The sequence below is a fragment of the Ambystoma mexicanum genome, chromosome 2p (assembly GCF_040938575.1).
Source record: "Ambystoma mexicanum isolate Mex_15411 chromosome 2p, UKY_AmexF1_1, whole genome shotgun sequence".
Classification (NCBI taxonomy): Eukaryota; Metazoa; Chordata; class Amphibia; order Caudata; family Ambystomatidae; genus Ambystoma; species Ambystoma mexicanum.
The window spans coordinates 778,034,962-778,051,995 of record NC_090923.1 but is presented as its reverse complement, the minus strand read 5'-3'; the positions used below and the strand labels follow the sequence as shown (position 1 = coordinate 778,051,995).

General features: G+C 44.7%; 1 pseudogene; it reads left to right on the top strand.

Moving 5' to 3' along the window:
* The first annotated feature begins 15,804 nt into the window (after window positions 1-15,804).
* On the top strand, window positions 15,805-16,372 carry LOC138567793 (protein SSUH2 homolog; annotated as a pseudogene).
* The last annotated feature ends 662 nt before the right edge of the window (window positions 16,373-17,034 follow it).

Below are 17,034 nucleotides of genomic sequence, written 5' to 3'. Positions count from 1 at the left end.
GGACTCTTCCCTTTCTCACTTTCCCCCAGAAGCTCTCTGTCTCCAGAGTCCTGGTTCTCTCTAGGCTAGACTACTGCACAATCCTCTTTCTCAATCTGCCTTCCTCTACTCTTCGCCCTCTGCAACTAATCCAGAACAAGACTGTGAGATATATCCTTGGCCTCAAGCGCAAAGACCGTATCTCTCCAGCTCTAAAATCTCTCCACTGTCTTTCGGTGTCTGCAAGGATCAAGTTCAAGACCCTTTGCATTGTCCACAAAGCTTAGTGGGGCCAGGGCCCGCACTGCATTGAATGCTCTCTTACAAAACGCTTATCGGGGAAGAGAGTGGGGGTAGACCTCACTTCTCTGCAGGTGCCTCCCTCTGGAATGACCTTCCTGCCCCCATCAAACTTGAGCCAGACCACTTGAAGTTCCGGAAGCAGCTAAACACTTTCCTCTTCCCCTCTGCTTTTTCTCTGTCCCTCCCCTTCGGACCTGCCTGACCTACCTGTCTGCTGTACCGACTGGCTGCTTGGCCACCCTCAGAATCTTACTGGATACCAGGCTATTTCTTGATCAGTCACCATTGCACTGTCTGCGGGCCAACCATCTGCTTAGGGGCTATAACTGTAACCATACAGTTACCCTGTCTCCTTGCACTACCCAGAGCCGCACTGACCTGGCTGCACTTACTCAGAGCATTGCTGCCCTGTTTTCCCCACCCATATCCCTTGCACTCCTCCCTGCCTCTCCCCTGCACTTATCATTCTCACACTTGCATGATCTGAAGGACACAAGGCCTATTAAGATCATTCGTCTTGGCTTCCCTCTGTCTTCCCTCCCTTGTCTTGTTGCGCCTAGAATCACTAGGTACAGGTGCATTTTAAATGACTTATTATATCATATCCTATCATATGACATCTTATCATACAACTTCTAAAAACAAAATAATTTAGACCGAGAAGCCTTTCAAACTACATTCTGATCTATAACCTTCCCTTCCTGGTAAAGGTCATCAGAATAAGCATTAAAGCCCTTTCAGATAAATGGGCTGTCTTGTCATCGGCTAAATCCTCAAAGCTCCAACCAATCACCATTCATATTCAGTCTGTACAAGAAGCCACTAACAGCTCTCTACAACAGAATCAACATCTTTGTGTATCAATAATTGAGTCCCACTGGGACTCACATGGGAATGGGGAGTAATATTTTTCAGCTGAAAACTGGATGGGGTGGTTTGACGCCGACCTTCACATTCTGCGACCTGACATTAGATTCGCAAAGTAATGTTAATTGCGTCGCATTTGGCAGGAGAAATAGAGGTTACGCCCCCACCTCTTAAAAATTGAAATTGTGATGATACTCTCCTTCGTACAAATGTGCCAGATTGTATCTATTAATGTATCCAGAATTTAGTTTTATTATCACATTGATTCTGAACCATTCTTTTCTAGATTGTCATATGCCCTTTTTGATAACACGTGTTTCGGCAACACAACTTTGCCTTTATCAAACCAGGGCTAAATAATGCATAAACCAATTACAAATGAAACATTATCATTGATGAACAAATAAATTGTTGTGATAGTAAAATATACCATTCATCGTCCAAATAAAAAGAAGAAACATTGTTAAACAACATACATTTTGATGAGAGACAGAGATTAAGAAGGATGGGTGAAGGGAAAGGAATTTGCGGGAGGAATACAAAAAAGAGAGACAAACAAAAATAGGAATTAATGCCTTTTCGTTCACTTGTGATTTGCTAGAACATACTAATTTGGTATCGTCATATCATTTGTCTCATGTTACTAATAACTGGCATCACATGCTTATCCCAACTGTATTCTATGAATTATCTGGCTAACACTTTATTGTGTCAGTGAAAGAACCAAGAAACAAAATGATTGGCCCAACTCTCTGTGATTGTGAAGCTAATGTTTTACTAGTGGTTGTTCACATGTGATTTGTACATCTTTGTCTCCATGTGAGTAACTAGCACAGGCTGATTTCGTATCATCATATAATTGATCTTGTGTTGCCAATAACTAGCATCAATTGTTTATCCAAACTTATTGTTAGGTTACATATGAAGTTGTAAATTACGTGGCTAGAAACAACACCATTGGCTCAATTATCAGTGATTGCGCCGCTTGCGCTTTACTAGTGGTTGAACCATCATTACCTGTTAGCTTGATACACATAGGGTGATGAACTTCCGTCTGCCCTTGCCGTAATAACTGGGATAAATCCCTGAAGAAAAAATAACGCCTATTATCTAATATAGCCCAGATATTTTAGTTGTGCGACTGTGTTAAAATGGTCTTGAAAGAAAAGTGCATCCGAAACTAATCATACATCCATAATAGGCTTATACTAATGATCAGTAGTTTGTTCTATACTTATGAGCCCAACTGGTTAATGTTCTAACACTCGTCTTTAGAATTTTCGAAAGATCACATATATGTCACACTTGAATATTGCGCATGCTGTCTATTTAACTTGCTGTTTTTAAAAAATGTACATGCTTGTGTTTCTTTATGCTTGCGCGGCTGTATTGTATCTGCCGTCTTTTCGGTAAACAATTACGTACTTGTTCGCAAAGATGTACAAAAGCTAAACATAAAGCTCACCTTGCAGGTCGGGCTCCTAAGCCTCTTAAATCAACCCGCACTCTCTTTGAGCCGCTGCTTTTAAATGAACCTGAATAGTTTGTTGTTGACCAGCGTCATGGCAACATCTGGTCCTTTCTTTGTTGCCATGATCTTGTCGGCCATCTTTTGGGACGAATAGTATACAAATAGATAAATGACCTTATATGTGGTCCTGTACTCGTTTTTGGCCGGTGCCAAAGATTGATCATTTGCTCTAGTTCACCAACAATGTTTGGTTGTGGATTGGATGGTAGCTTCTCGTAGCAATCTGGGGTGGCTAAGTGTTGATAAGCCATGGTTAAATAGTCCAACCGATTCATGATTGTAATATTTCCCCCCTTGTCCGCCTCTTTTATTTCTATACTTTTGTCTTTCTTCAGGTTATCCAATGCCCTTCTTTCCCATTGATTTAGGTTATGAAAGGTCTTTTTGCTGGTTTTGGTTTTGCAGGCTAGTTGTTGTTTGTCATTGAGGACCGCTTTATGGGAGACATCGATAACATTCTCAGGTGCCATCTGTGGTATACATTTTGATCTTGTCTTGAGTTCTATATCTGTCTCAAAGTGGTACCAAGATCCATGACAGATATAGACCTCAAGACAAGATCAAAATTGGTTCATCACAACATATTCACATGACCACTCCGAGATCAGGAAAATACTGAACTGAAATTGGCATTTATTACAATTAGATCCTCATCTAACTTTGTCTACGCAAAAAAGAACGCAAATAGTGTTCACAAGCGCTAAAACACTAAGCAATTATGTAAATCCGTCATTGCTCCCAAACATAAGCAGAAACCAGTCATCAGATTGGTTCACACCAGACATTTTTGGTTTCAGAAAATGTGGGACTTGCTCAATGTGTCCGTATGCGTATGAACCAGCACCAAGTTTCAAGATGGCTATGGAAACCACATGACCATCCGAGAAAATATTAACTGCAAGACTAAACATGTGGTGTATGCTATCATATGTATCTATCAAAAAATATATATTGGAAGCACGATTCGACAACTCCGGACTCGCATTCGAGAACATGTAGCAGGCTCTGGCAGCCAAAATCAGTCTTTGCCATTAGCTGTACATTGGCAAAAGGAGCACCAAATGGCAGACAAAAAAGACTTCAAATTCATTGGTCTGAAACAAGAAAGGCTTGGCAGGACAGGTGGTAACCTACAGGTGGCATTACGGCAATCAGAAGCAAGACTTATTTGTCATTTCCAAGCCCTTAAATTTGGTTTAAATACTGACAGTGAAATGTTATGAACAAGACAATGTGCAATTTAATTAAATCACAATATAAGTAAACATAGGTTCCAAACTATGATTGTTTATATGGGCACGTGACAGGTCTACACACCCCCTACACCATTGACAGTATAACATGTTGGATATAATTCTCAGCACGCTGTAGTTATGATTGCATTAATATGAAAATATGGAGAAAAAACTAGCAATAAATATAGAAATAGAGAACCAAAAATAATGTACCATATACAAAACATGTTTTTTACTGTTATTGTTTACTGTTATTGAAATGACTGCTGGTACCCTAGTCACACAAATCAAAAGTTAGGTATAATATATATCTCTCAACATAATTGGGACTCAATTAGCAGGTTAAAATAAGTCCATGTCACATGGACAGATTGCACGATGCGTATCCATTCTACAAGCACTTGGAAGTTAATTAATATGATGCCCCGTTGCAAAATATTTAAGCAACAGGATCAATTTATAAATGTATTGTTAGCTAATTCCGTTAAATAGAGCTTTAATTGTAAGAAACGAGTACGGGACCACATATACGGTCATACACTTAGCCACCCCAGATTGCTACGAGAAGCTACCATCCAATCCACAACCAAACATTGTTGGTGAACTAGAGCAAATGATCAATCTTTGGCACCGGCCAAAAACGAGTACAGGACCACATATAAGGTCATTTATCTATTTGTATACTATTCGTCCCAAAAGATGGCCGACAAGATCATAGCAACAAAGAAAGGACCAGATATTGCCATGACGCTGGTCAACAACAAACCATTCAGGTTCATTTAAAAGCAGCATCTCAAAGAGAGCGCAGGTTTATTGAAGAGGCGCAGGAGCCCCACCTGCAAGGTGAGATTTACTTTTGGCTTTTGTCCATCTATGCGAACAAGTACGTAATTGTTTACCAAAAAGACGGCAGATACAGTACAGCCGTGCAAGCATAAAGAAACGCGAGCATGTACATTTTTTAAAAACAGCAAGTTAAATAGACAGCATGCACAATATTCAAGTGTGACATATATGCGATCTTTCGAAAAGTCTAAAGACGAGTGTTAGAATATTAACCAGTTAGGCTCATAAGTATAGAACAAACTAATGATCATTAGTATATGCCTATTATGGACGTATGATTAGTTTTGGATGCGTCCATAATAGGCTTATACTAATGATCATTAGTTTGTTCTATACTGTCGCACAACTAAAATATCTGGGCTATATTAGATAATAGGCGTGATTTTTTCTTCAGGGATTTAACCCATAATTAACCCAGTTATTATGGCAAGGAAAGACGGAAGTTCATCACCCTATGTGTATCAAGCTAACAGGTAATGGTTCACCACTAGTAAAGCGCAAGCGGCGCAATCACTGATAATTGGGACAATGGTGTAGTTTCTAGCCACGTAATTCACAAATTCATATGAAACCTAAGAATAAGTTTGGATAAACAATTGATGCTAGTTATTGGCAACACAAGATCAATTATATAATGATATGAAATCAGCATGTGCTAGTTACTCACATGGGGACGAAGATGTACAAATCACATGTGAACAACCAATAGTAAAACGTTAGCTTCACAATCACAGACAGTTGGGCCAATGGTTTTGTTTCTTGGTTCTTTCACTGACACAATAGAGTGTTAGCCAGATAATTCACAGAATACAGTTGGGATAAGCATGTGATGCCAGTTATTAGTAACATGAGACCGATGATATGCCGATACCAAATTAGTATGTTCTAGCAAATCACAAGTGAATGAAAAGGCATTCATTCCTATTTTTGTTTGTCTCTCTTTTTTGCATTCCTCCTGCAAATTCCTTTACCTTCACCCATCCTTCTTAATCTCTGTCTCTCATCAAAATTTATGTTGTTTAACAATGTTTCTTTTTTTTATTTGGACGATGAATGGTATATTTTACTATCACAACAATTGATTTGTTCATCAATGATAATGTTTCATTTGTAATTGGTTTATGCATTATTTAGCCCTGGTTTGATAAAGGCAAATTTGTTTTGCCAAAATACGCGTTACCAAAAAGGGCATATGACAATATAAAAAAGAATGGTTCGGAATCAATGTGAGAATAAAACTAAATTCTGGATACATTAATAGATACAATCTGGCGCATTTGTACGAAGGAGAGTTTCATCACAATTTAAATATTTTTCAGCACCCGGGAATGGGCCATTACCCTGTCCGCCGGGGTTCTAACGCCCCGGTAATTGCCCATTCCTGGGTGCCGGAAAATTCATGACTCCGGTGGCAGACGTGCCAGTATTTACCGCCACGGCTACCGCCAGAGTCATAATGGCCCCCAAAAAGTATAAAACCATCATTCTGTTGGAATACCATCTAACATACATCAGTACATCTGCATTTCCAATGCAGTGCAGGAAAGAAGTCCTTGCACTTCAGTTTGAGCAAGCTTGTATTGTGAATTTTAAATGAGTTTCGATTCTCAGGCAACTGATTAGAAACTCGATAAACTAATTGGTTGGTTGGTGTTTGAAGAGGTAGGAGTTATACCTATATCTTGTTAGTGAAGACAATTTGTTTGGCTAGAGAAGATAATAGCTGAGGATTATGATTAGCGAAAGTGTGCGTTACAGTACAATTACATTGATAATAGGGCCTAGATAAAGATAGGGAATTAGAGAATTAGAGTACAAAGGTGTGGTTTTAGGAGGACACATGAGTTGTGGGCAGAGAGGGAGTACACCAAACCAGTGAAAACAAGCAGTGTTAGGTACATGTCCAGGTGAATCAGAATGCCAAAACAGTAATAACCTCAAAGGAATTTTGTAGCCAAGTGAGAATGACAGTGCAGCGTTAGGCACACATGTTTGTTTTTACTTGGTGAGAATGATACAGTAGTGCTGGGTCTATGGGGCTTATCATTAGTAGGGCAGTTATACAGCAGTAGTTACCATTACCGCTGTGGTGTCAGGCAGAATGAACGCTGTATTTCAACTTGGCAGGAGAGCACATTTACTAATGGCGGTAATGGTCATTTCGTCCACTGTAATTACTGCCGAAACTAAGTCCACAATGGTAATTCCACACGTATTCATCGAAATTACAGTTACCACCATACAGTTGGCGCAAATCCGACCAGTGTAAATTCTGCCGGCAAAATTACCGTCAGTGGAAATAGCATTATTGCTGGAACGGGAAGCATAGCCGTGGCTTTTTTCAAAAACACAATCCACCCTTAATCCACCACTTCCTGTAGCCATCCATACCCACAGGAGAGGCGCACAATGTGACGGGAAAAATCAAAGGGGTAGATGCCTGACAAGAGGTTGAGGAAGCATATGTTCAGAGAGGCAGGGCTGCAGGTCCTTGCTGACAAGGCTATAACCCATGCAGATGAGCGATATGCCTCCAAGCACCGGAAAACATTGGTGCATTGAAAGACAGCCATCTAGTTGGCAATCTGTGATAAGGTCCCAGACGTGGACACAGTCCCACGGGATGTGGAGGACTGCAGGAAGAGGTGGAATGACCTCAAGACCAGGGTATGCAGCCTCCTGACCAGACACAGGTAGGAGTTATTGGCCATAGGAAGTGGCACCGTTGACTCCCTTGTCCTGACCATGAGGGAGGAGAAGGCCAGCTCCATCCTCCACATGGAAAGGATTGAAGGAGTGGGGAGTGCAGAGGCAGCAGCCAAGTCCAAACTTTGAGTTTGACGTCCCCTGACTATGCACTGACCAAATGACCATTCCAAGCATGGGTCTCTCAGCATAGATGGCCCCAATGGACAGGGGGAGATGCCTCCACATGGCAATGCACCCAAAGGAAACAACACCCAATGCGTATCCAAGCAGGGCCAGGTTCAGGTATGGACGATCCGGGCAGTTGCCCATCACGCCACCACAGCCCCCCTGACGCGCCAACTTGGAGTGGTTTTACAAGGGCTCCCCCTTGATGGCATGGTGAAGGCTTCCTATTGCAATGGAAAACACCCAGCCCCCGTGATTCAACTGAGCACTGCTGCCATACCAGCAAGGCTATCCCATGCTGGTATGGCACAATTGCTCATTTAAAATCATCTACTCCGCACTCCAGCAGGGGAGCTGGGTGCTTCCCTTTGCAATAGGGCACCCATGCTACACCAGCATGGGTCTACAAGGCTGCCCAATGCTGTCGTGGCACAGCAACCACATATTTTGTGCCACACTGGCACTGGGGACATCAGTCGGTGGCTGCCAGGGTTAAGGCAGGCACTACATTCAGGGGTAGGTAGGCAACTGTGGACCTACCCATACACAGCAATATGAATGGGCAAGGCAGCACATGCCCCCATGTGTGCTAAGAAAGGTCAAGTGCCAAAATGGATCCCCAATACAACCATATGTACAGGTCTCCCTGGCAGCACAAGAGGCAAAGAGCACATGTCAATGGGGTTGAGACCCTCAGCACACACTACCCCCACCTTGCTGTGGCCATATGCATTGGCCTGCATCATGACCATATCCTTCAGAACACATTGGCCCTCCACCATATAGTGTGTGTTACTAGCAAGCCCACATACAAGTAAGCATGATGAATAGCAGTATGTGATTGTTCTTCAAACAGGTTCACAGGCAAATCAGAAGAAGGAGGAAGATACAGGCCCATTGACATCCCATGTCCAGGCCTCCAGGGCAACCACAACAACCACCACCCCTGCACTGCCCAGCCATGGGAAGAGAAAGAGAACAAGCTGGGTTGTAACACCAGGGCCCAGCAGTGCCACACCTGCCAGCACCGGCACAGCACACAATGGCAGTGATAAAGCCCCAGCTGGAGGTACTGCACCTGCAACTGCACCCCAAGAGCCGGCCACTGTGGTTGTGACAGGAAAGCCAGATGCCAGCAGGGACGCAGATGTCACTGTGCATGCACCCACCCACCTGGCCCAAGAGATCTCCTCATCACCCTAATGGGACACCCAGCCACTTGGCCTCCAGGGCCAGGAGTCAGAGGGTGATACTGATGGCAGGTCACATGGCTCACCCTGCACCAGCCCCAGTCCTCCCCATAGCCCTCCATCCATACTCCATACTTCATAGGAGGCCATGTTGAGGCGGCTGCGCACAATGGAGCCACACTAGATGCGCTTCGAGACCCTTGCAGACACACAGGTCCAACACCTTCAGGCAATCCAGTGACTGTGTGCATGGGACCTCATGGAGGATTGTGAGGGCCATAGAGTGGGAAAGATGACAGTAAGTTGAAACATCTGCCGACCTGACTGTCGTCGGGCAGACGGTGCCGGGGATGACAGAGATCATGTTGGCCTTTGCTGAGGCAAAGCAGGCCAGCATGCTCTTGATGATGCAACACATCCAGGGGCCTGAGTCATAGCCGTCCATCTCTTTTACCCCCACAGAGGGAAGTTTGCCCAGCACCGCTCCACACGCAATCTGACTCTAAAGGTGCTGGAGGAGACTAGTAAGGGGAAGAGGCCATGCAAATGACTGTACATTTGTATATAGGCACAGACATGGCAGGGGGACTTTTGGGGTGCATTCTGGGGAGGGGAATTAGGGGGAGGGTGTGTTGGGGATGTTGTTGTTGGGAGGGGGAGGAGAGGAGGAGGGTGTTTGAACATTTCAAGATTAAATAACAGTCCCCTTGAAACAATGCTAGGACATTCCTTATTGTGTACATGTGTTCAATTTAATGACTTGACAATATTTACAGTGGTGCATAGCATGTGGATATCAATGTGCTAAATAGAAAATCGTCAATCAGTTCTTGACAAACCAGACATTCATCCCTGCACTCTTCCCGCCCACTGCATGGCAGTGCATAACCCACAGGCAGTGCTTCCTCCTCTTCTGCGGGTGGCATGTCCGTATCAGGGGGTACATGGACATTCCGCCTGAAGCAATGGCTGTGCAGCATGGTACAGAAAAGAATAATTTGTTCAACCTTTTCTGGCCTCTACATCAATACCCCTCCGTCCAGTAAAGACACAGAAAACACGTCTAAAACAGGCCAAAGGTCTGCTTAATGCAGAGCCTGGTCCGGACATGTGCCTTTTTGAAGGCCACCTCCTGTGGAACCCACACAGGAGTCATTAGCCATGGTAGCTGGAGGTATCCAGAGGCACTAGCAACGGCTAAGGGCATAAGTGTCAGTCACAGAGCATTGTGGATGTGTTGCCTTTTACAGCGTGTTGATAGACATTCTTGGCATGCATTATACCAGTATTGTCCCACAACATGTCTGATAATCACAGTACTTATATGTGGAATCACTCAGTATTTGCATTGTTGTGTAACAGCACATTCACACGGCTCACGGCCAGCAGTTGTTGATTTCAGGGTATGTGCTTGTCATGGCAGGATGCCCTGATGCTTGTGTTGGGCCTGTGCATTTTTCTCATGAATGTCCCCGGATGGTTGGTTAGTTGTACCTCTGCAGGTTTGTGTTGTTTGTGTCTATTGCATGATGGCTTCATGTACCTGAGTACATGGCATTACTACTGCCAATGTTACATTCCTTTGGCACAGTGTTGAACTATGTTGTTTGATGAATAGGGATGTGCAATGTTGCATTGTGGTGCATGTAGTCATTTGTGTGTGTTGTTATCCTGTTTGGGCAATATGCATTGGTGACTTCATATAGTATTGTCTATCGTGTCCAAGCCTTGTGGGTTGTAGGCTGTCATCTGTGCAGTGTGAGTGAAGGTCCTGCATGTACAGGGATTTGTCAGGGCATGCATTGTTCAGTTGTGGCTATGTACCCACTTTCACATAGCTTTTCAGTAGGTCTGTGAGATAACTGTGTGATGGCACTTGTACTCACGCAATATCCATGTCCGATGCCTTCTGTGCCTCTCCTTGTATCCAGGCAGCGTGATGTTCTGCATGACCATGTCATTGTGGGTGGAACTGGGGAAGTGGGCACAGCAGTGTGTGATGAAGAGGTCTGGATTGCAGGTGACTTGGACATTGAGGGAGTGAGTCTGCTTCCGGTTGCAATATACCACTTTAGAGTCTAGGGGGCCATCAACACCACATGGGTGCAGTCCAGGGCAGCAATGACATTTGGCATGTGGGCTACTTCTTAAAAATGTGCCTTCATGGAACCATGGCACAGGAGGGCTTCCAGCACCTGCACCATAATGTTGGAAAGTGTGGGCTGGGACATGCCATGCAGCATACCCACTGTGTACTGGAGGAAGGTCCCAGCTGCCAGGCATTTAGGATGGACACAAGCTTCAGCTGCTGTGGTTCTGTTGTTTTTATGTTGATCCTGCTCTCTACGTCATCCTGGTTTAGTGTGAGCAGCTCAATTATGGTCTCCCTGTTCAGACGGTACAGGGTGATCAGCTGGTTGTCTGTCAAGGTCCATGGTGAGGGCCTGACCCGGGGTATGGGCCCTTGCCTTACATGGCATCTCCTCCTCCTCTCTGCACCCTGTGCTGATCTTCCTGCCTCTGCAGCTGAATGTGGAGCTGGAGTAGCTGCATGTCCCAATTAACACCAGCTAGTGGTAGCAGGGTCTTGGAAACTGTGTTTGGGAAAGGTTGATGCCTTATGTACCCTTTTTGAGTGGGTTGGGTGCACCTGTGGTGTAATTATTGGAACCTCTATGGTGGAGGTAACTGCACTCTGTTTTTTGAGGAATTACAGCACATTTCTACTTGTAAAATGGTGGAAATACCGTTTTGTATTTGGAAGGTCATTTCCTTGGCAGAATTAGTGCTGGGGTTGATTCAGCCCTGTGTTGGCGGTAATTCTGCCGGTGCTAATTCCATCAAGGCTTATTGCACTTGCGGAATTACCACTAGGTCATAATTCGGTGGTACAGTAAAAGTTGCCCCCACTTTTATTGTAAACCGCCCAACTCATAATGAGCCCCATATATGTGTGCTGTAAAGTTGAGAGTGAATGCCAAATCTGTGATAGCATGGTGGTGAAAGCTGTGTTGTAACATTTCCCCTGAAGAAAGTTCAAGCATTAAGAAGCTGTAAAAGAACTGAAACATGTCGAGATATGTTTTTTTGGGAATTGACACTTTGTTTAAATGCATAATGTGTTGTAATTGTCCTGTGTCTGTTTACTCATTATATGTTGTGAATTGTTGGTGTAATTTATCCCAATAGGTAGATTTTATACGCACCATGTGGGTTACATTTTGATTTATTGGTTTTTAGAAAACAATCTTTAGTAGTGGTTTATTGATTTTGATAAAGATAATTACAATGATCACATTTACAAACGTATGTTGTGTACCAAGTCTATTTTTTCTGGACCAATGGTTATAGGTCATTTCTAAACACCACATCTTAGACAGATGAGTTGTTTACCAGATTAGGTTGTTGTACCTTTTCTCCTTTTTGTAAAAACAAATCTGTGATAGGCACATGTATGTTTTGTCAGAGGGAAAACACGGAATAAGTCTTAGGCCCATGTGTGTTTTTTAGATGAAGGATAAAACATTGTATGGGGTTTGTAGGTGGAGAAGAATGCCAAACTAGTGTTAGGCACTGTGCCTCATTTACTAGGTCGGTGGTAAGGATGACGCTGTTGTGTCCGGCAGAATGTCCACTGAATCATAAGAAGGTGGGCACGACACATCTGCAGTAATGTTAATTTTGCTGGTGGAATTTCCACCGAAAACTCAACCTCAATGGCAATTCTGTGAGAATTGTGTGGAAATTACAGTTACCGCTGCACATTCAGCATTAATTCCGCCAGTGCAATTACAGCCGGAGGAATAAATGTCGGAAGAATTACTGCCGGCGGAATTAACATTGGTGAATTACCGCTGGTGGAAATAGTGTAATCGACAGAACCAGAAGCACAACCGCAGCCCTCTTCAGAAACACAATCCATTGAAAATCTACTAGAAAGGAGTGCCATCCATCCCTAGAGGAAAGCCAAACCACGTCTGGAGGAAAAGGCAATGGGAAGGTCCTTGAAATCTGCCAATGGAAACAAAGGTTCCCAGAGCAGTTCCTCACCGTTCTTGTGGAGCAGGTTGCCCATGCAGAGGAGCTATATGGGTCACAACAAAAAAAGAGTAGCCTGCAATGCAAGAACGCAATCTGGGCGGAGATCAGGGACAAGGTGTTGGCTGTTGGACATGTCCCACGTGACAGTGAGATAATGCGGAAGAGGTGGAACAACCTCAAAACATCTGCAACCTCATTGCCAACCAACGTCGGGAGACAGCAACCACAGATGGAGGAACAGTTGACCCACATAAGCTGACCCTATGGGAGGAGACAGTGAGCAACATCAGCCACTTGGTGTGCCAGGAGGGTGTTGGTTTGGCAGAGGTCAGAACCAGCAGCCAGGAAGACCCTGGTGAGTACATGAGTGAATTATGGGCCCTTTACTTAGCAACCCCAATGACATGTTGACATACACACACTTCCACACATTCCAGCGAGAGTAACCAAGAGAATGCATCAGCCATCAATGTGATACCGCATGTCAGTACATCATGAGTCATAAAGGTGGGAACCCTCTGAAACACCAACCAAGTAGTATGACAAGGGCATGATGTAGGATACAACTAACATGGAACAGCAAGTAACAAGGACAGTCACCTATTTGCATGACACATTACCACCACCCCTTTGCAGCATGCCAAGGACCCATGTACAGACACATCAACCAGACTGGTGCCACATGCATAACACATTTCAAACCATGAACACCACTAGATGTTAGTCTCAAACTAACAACCAGTGCAACAGACAAGTAGCTGCAATGCCCCCATGAAGACTGTGCCTCACCTAATGTCACAACCACACCACAATAGCCAGCAGGGCACCCATCAGCATACCGTACAACAGAATACACAAGCCACATTGGTCCTGCCCTACATGGGCACACATGACCCTGTACGAGAGTGAAGCACATGATTCCACAGTCCAAGCAAGGCACACCTCCCAGAGTGAACATACCACATGACAGCAAATCCTACCCTAGTACATCAAGGTATTGATGCACTCTTTCATGTTTCCTAAAAGGCACACAAGATACCAAGCCTATCACCCATGTGGGACTCCCCTCTGCCTTGTCATCTCGCTGTGCCCTCTGTTTTGACACACCTGAGGACTCAGATTGCCATGTACATGATACAGAGACCAAACTTGGTGGCACTGAGGGAATGCAGCCCTATATGTCTCCTGGGACAGTGCAGGACATTGAATGCCATCTGGGAGCGCATCACCCAAATTAAGGAATGGCAGGAGGCAATGTATCAGATCTACCAGGAAACTTTGGGACACTGAAATGCGATGCTTGATGTGGTTCAGGGTGCCACCAGCTGGGTGGCCACTTTCCTTGACATCTGTGCCAGCGTGCTGCAGAATCTAGTGCCAGTAACACCCTAGTAATTCAGAGGGTGAGGGACCTGGCTGAGCAAACCTCGGCCTCAGATGAGACCATGGCCAGGGCAATCAACATGACATTGCAGAAACTCTAGTGAGTGATACTGGTAGTTTTGGGTTGACCACCCGACCGAGGGATCAGTGGCTACCACTCTGTCAAGGTGCTCCCAGCACCAAACAAGTCATGCTCACTTCCCCACACAAAAAGGGGACAGACTAGAGACCACACAAGTGTCGGAAGGGTGAGGTGGTGAGGTGGATGGTGTAGGGGATGTGGGTGAGGAGATGGGGATTGTGTTGGGGATGTGGGAGTGGGGAGGGCATGGTTATGTAATGTAATGTAATTTATCATTTGTAAAGTGCCTTTTCCCATTGGCATAGCATCAAAGCGTTATAAGTGAACGCCCTAGGAGGTCCGAAGTCCAACGTATGGGAAATTCATCAAATGAGTTTATAATGTGTGTGTGCATTTTAGCCAGTACAAGGGTAAGTAGGGGTGTCAAAGTCCCTGTTAGCTACCCATGTTGAGTTGGCATGTGGATGGGTGCTCTGAGATAGTCGGTAGAGTATGCAAGTGCAGCAGACTTATTATGGGCCCAGCTTGACAAAAATGTTGGCCTGGGATATAGCTGCATTCTTAAGACTGAGGTGTTGTGCGATATGTCTTAAAATAGTGCATGATAGCAGATGCGTGCGGGTGGGTGGTCCTGCCTTCAGCTATTTTCCATCAACATGGAGTGCAATACGTACCCATGTGTCCTGGCTGTTTTTTTTTTTTTGGTTTCATAGATGTGGCACAGATTATGCCCTGGGGTCTGCTGGAGTTAATTCTCTCCGTTGCTCAGTACATTTCATGAGGGGTCAATTGATTCCATCTGACAGGTGGTTAAGTAACTTGTGGGTTGTGTTCTTCAGGATGCAGGGGGAAAAGCCAGGTCTTGAGGGCCTTCCAGAAGGCAAGGTGATCCTATAAGCGGTGGCCTCTAAGTGGTGGATGCTAATGGGAATTTCATTCCAGATTGTGGGGGCATGGACATAGAAGGAGGGTCCCCCTTTTCTAATAGATTTGAAGGGAAGGATCACAAGGAAGAGTGCAGTACCTGATCACTGGTCTATATTGGCACAAGAGCAATGGAGCAGAAATCCACTGCTGCTTAACCAGGCAACGGACCCAAAAGTCACCTGTTGCTTGCTCCTGCTTTTCCTGCACATAAAGGTGTACCAGGACCATATGCAAGCACACCAGAGCCGTATCCCACCCCTGTTAAGACTGCAACAGGACTGTATCCTCCCATTGGTATGAGAGACCCACCTGTGGTGTGGGTTGCTATTGCACCTTCTCTTAACCTGATGTTTGATCAATTTCCAGGATACAAAGGGCTTACTGTTAGCAGCAGAGATGGAAAATGGCAACCACATCCTCCTGTTCCCTCTCCACTAACTGATGTCCCTACTCCTTATGTGGAGTGGAGTAGAGTATATCCCCCATATCAGAAGACACAGCCAAGCAAGTCTTCCTCCAGTATGCAAACACCTCTCTGCCAATCACATGCTCTTGAAAGACTTCCAGCCATTCAATACACAGAGATATCGTCTTGAAACCTTCACCGAGGCAAGAACCACCAGCTGGAAAAATATCCCTTAAAACGGAGAGTCTGTGAATTCAATGGATGGTCATGCGCCTCTTCCATGGGATATAGCAGTGCCTGTTTTGGAAATGTTCAAGGATGGAGAAGCACATGTCAAAGTGCCGCACACCTCCTCTGTGAAAGCCTGAGAGATTTGCCTTGGATTGGGACAAACAATCTTTAAAGAATGTCAGGGAACGGGAAGGCTGCAATGTGCTGTCTGCAAAGGAATCATGAAGAATGTGGATGACTGGTGCTCTCACTGCAATGTCATTGGGAACTAAAGCTGTTCAAAATGTGAGGGTCAAGGCCACAAAGTCTATGCCACCTGTGTAGGAACAAAATAACGTTCTGTGCTACAGCGAGCTGAACGTGACCTGGAAAAATAACATTCATGAATGGTTGGATGACCGGAGCTCTGGATTTCCATCAGAACAATTCAAGAAAGTCAAATGGATACCCATTTTGACAAACTGCCTGAGTTGCTAAACCTAGATTTCACTGGAATGACTTCAGTTCTGGAAGTCCAGACATCCTCCATTGTGAAGAACATGCACTCCTAGGCTTTACGTCACGGCTGCAATAGGGCTAGAGCACTTCATAATCTTGGAAGCTGGAGCTGCAAGAGCAACCTGGCTCTCAAGTGTCGAGGCTAGTGTGGCTCTCCCTCATTTTGCACCTCTGCAGAGTGTATGGTCATGATACGCAAGAGCAACTGGGCTCTACCACTTGCTGCACAGATTAGCAGAAGCACGCACATGCTTCTCATCTTCCTTTCAGTCTCTGTTCTGCTGCACTCTTACCTTTAAACTCCACGGGAACTTTGAATTCCTTCCGCTCCTATGCTCAAATCCCTAGGAGAGCTTTGGGGCAGGCCTCCAGTGCAATACGACAGACTCTGCTGGAAAACATATTTGGCTGATCAGTACTTGCGTTGAAGCTGGCTAGTCAGGATGACATGACTTTTTGACGTTTAGCCCTGCCTCACACCCATGTTGTGTCTCTGTTTTTTGTCTGGCTGCAATGGCTTCACTTGTCCCGCGATGGGCAGACTTTCTGGACGTTCATTATCCTGATCCAGATTAACATTACATGTTCTTTCTGTTTGGTTTTCCTTGTTCTTGCTCTGTCATTTCTGTCTGCTGTCATTT